Source organism: Phalaenopsis equestris, unplaced genomic scaffold (genome assembly GCF_001263595.1).
Source record: "Phalaenopsis equestris unplaced genomic scaffold, ASM126359v1 Scaffold000834, whole genome shotgun sequence".
In the NCBI taxonomy this organism is placed as follows: domain Eukaryota; kingdom Viridiplantae; phylum Streptophyta; class Magnoliopsida; order Asparagales; family Orchidaceae; genus Phalaenopsis; species Phalaenopsis equestris.
In genome coordinates this window covers 567,432-570,424 of record NW_018165274.1, presented here as the reverse complement: position 1 = coordinate 570,424, position 2,993 = coordinate 567,432, and the positions used below count along the sequence as shown (strand labels likewise).

The 2,993-nt window shown below is 37.0% G+C and overlaps 1 protein-coding gene across 2 annotated transcripts in view; it reads left to right on the top strand.

Moving 5' to 3' along the window:
* LOC110031489 (sodium/hydrogen exchanger 6-like) overlaps positions 1-2,993 on the top strand; it is a 64,855-nt gene that overhangs the window by 32,903 nt on the left and 28,959 nt on the right. The window lies entirely within an intron of this gene.

The following is a 2,993-nucleotide window of genomic DNA, read 5'->3' as shown; positions in this document are numbered from 1 at the left end:
AGATTCGACTTGCGGTCCCCCCCCTCGTACGCCTGCCGCTCTACGAAAAGCTTCCACCTACTCCCTCCGACGCGCTCCGGCTTTCTCCTGCCACGCCTCTACGATTCTCGTCGTCATCTCCTCACGCGAGGTTTTTCGCTTATCTTGGCTCGGCTCACCGCCCAGGTAAGTGACGGGAAACACACCTCCTCTTCCCTGGCTATATAAACCCCATTTTGGGGAGTTCCTAGGGCTGGCCGAAAATTTTTGGGGAGGGTGGAGGTGATGCCAAAATCTCCTCTAAATTTCCTTGGTTCGATTTTTCTTGTTCTGTTTATTTCGTGTGCTTGAGCCCTTTTGGAAGTGCTGTGGAGAAAATTTGTGGAGTTTTCGGAGCCGAAAGTTTTAGGGAAAGGGGAGGTGCTGTCGGATTTTCTGTTTGCTCTTGCTACTTGTTTGTTCTACACTTAGACCGAGTTCTTCGCATTCCTTGCTGGTCCACTCGATACCTTTGCTTGGCTGCTTGTTTGGCCATTGAGATTTTGGGTTGGTTCAAAAGAGCTTCGATAGAAGGTGCTGTAGAAATATTTCTATTCTTGCATTTGCCTTGGATTTACGCCAAGAGGTAACTTCCTCACCCCTTAATCACTCAATCTGCTTGCTTGGTTGTTGATATCCCTGCTTGTCTGCCCGATACTATTATGGGTTTCTCGAGGCCTTACTGACCGTCTCGAATATTTTGCTGGTTGGTTGATGTGTTTATGGCTTTGCTGGACATTTATTGATTTAGCTTGTCCCTTTAGCTTCATTGTTTCATGATTTATGATCGATTTGATAACGAAGAGACAATATTATGTGTCGTTTAAGCTTTCCTTTTACGCTTGGTTAACGTGAGCAAGGATCTTTTATACAACACTATTTGCTAGAGCTGCTCACTTAAACGTCGCCTTGCTATATGACAATCTTTTTCTTCGAGGCAATGCGGTTTTTTTTTATGAATTCAACTTAGCATTCTCGGTTTAGCCACTCTTTAGGTCTTATCAGCAAAGCTATTTAAATTCCAATATGGGTTCCAATACAGGTTCTTGAACTTAGTTTTGCGGTGTAGATATTGCTTCGACATGTATATGTTGGTACAATCACATACATTGCACACGATTCTCATGTGTTTCATGCCTAATCTCATGTGATTACATGTTTCCCTGCTTTATTCTATTCGAGTGTGCTAAAAAAAATTAAGCTTATTATCTTTCATCGTGCATCCTTGGATATGAGAATGAGTGATTGAAGTAACCCTCATCATTGGCATCCTTTATAGAATTGTTGTGGGAAAGGAATATGTATATATTGGAATTTACAGTGAATCCAGGTGGCTAAGGCTACATGCTTTCCTAGATCCTAAATTTATTGAAATATCAATATGCTCTATCTTTTGAATCTTTGGAACATAAATTTTGCTCAAACAGGTTTGAGATTTTAATTTTGGAGGAGTGTTGTGCAATAAATAAAATAGGAAGGTTTACATAGGACATCTGGGAATTCCTATGCGTTTATTTATATGATACACAATACTTCACTTTTAACACTTATGCATCGTGGGTTTTATCAATGAGAATTTCCATTCCACATAAAATCTTATGTATTTACCCAACCCCATCGCAATTACGTGTTTACATACATACCTCTCAATGTATTTGCAAACCCAAACACAAAAACTGCTTCTTGTTAATGGATTCATTTCTATTCACGTTAGCAAGGCTTTCAAACATATGTATATACGCAGGTTTTGCCCTCATGCATTTTGGAAAGAACTACATGCATGTCACCTGGAATATGATTTTTACACATATGTTACTCAATCTTTGCGCACTTCACATAGTTGACAATTAATCCCCATTTCTTTTTATCTTCCTCACACATGAAAAGGGGTGTATTCAACTTTTTTTTATTTTTTTTTTTTAAATTTGAAAGCTCTATTTGTCAACTTGCAAAGGCTGGAAGTCTAAATGCTTATGTTTTACAAAATCTGAAACTTTCGATGGATTTTTGATGGATAATTTGTAAACATTTGAAACATTCAAATGTTATATTTGCAAAAATCTGAAACTTTTTGGTGGCGTATTTGCAAAATCTGAAGCATTTGTGGTGTTATTTTTGCAAAACCTGAAACATTCAAGTGTTATATTTGCAGAAATCTGAAACTTTTTGGTGGTGTATTTGCAAAACCTGAAGCATTTGTGGTGTTATTTTTGCAAAACCTGAAACATTCAAGTGTTATATTTGCAAAAATCTGAAACTTTTTGGTGATGTATTTGCAAAATCTAAAACTTTTGAGTGTTATATTTGCAAAAATCTAAAACTTTTTGGTGACGTATTTGCAAAACCTGAAACCTTTGAGTGTTATATTTGCAAAAATCTGAAACTTTTTGGTGACGTATTTGCAAAACCTGAAACATTTGTGGTGTTATACTTGCAAAAATCTGAAATTTTTTTGGTGTTATAAAAACCTTTGGGTGTTATATTTGCAAAAATCTGAAATATTTGTGACGTATTTGCGAAACCTGAAATATTTTCGTGGCGTATTTGCAAAATCTGAAACATTTGGGTGTTATATTTTGCAAAAATCTGAAATATTTGTGACGTATTTGCGAAACCTGAAACATTTTCGTGGCGTATTTGCAAAATCTGAAACATTTGGGTGTTATATTTTGCAAAAATCTGAAATATTTGTGGGGCTCATTTGCAAAATCTGAAATATTTGTGGTGTTATATTTGCAAAACCTGAAACATTCAAGTGTTATATTCGCAAAAATCTGAAATATTTGCGGGGCTTGTTTGCAAAATCTGAAGCATATGAGTGTTATCTTTGCAAAAATCTGAGAGCATTGGTTGGCCTATTTGCGAAAGTCTGAAACGCATGATAGGTGGGATGTTGATTTGAGGCGCTATGTTCATTCCCTATTATTACTACGTGTTTTCCCACTTGTTGAGGCTCGATTTTGGCTCTTTGGAGC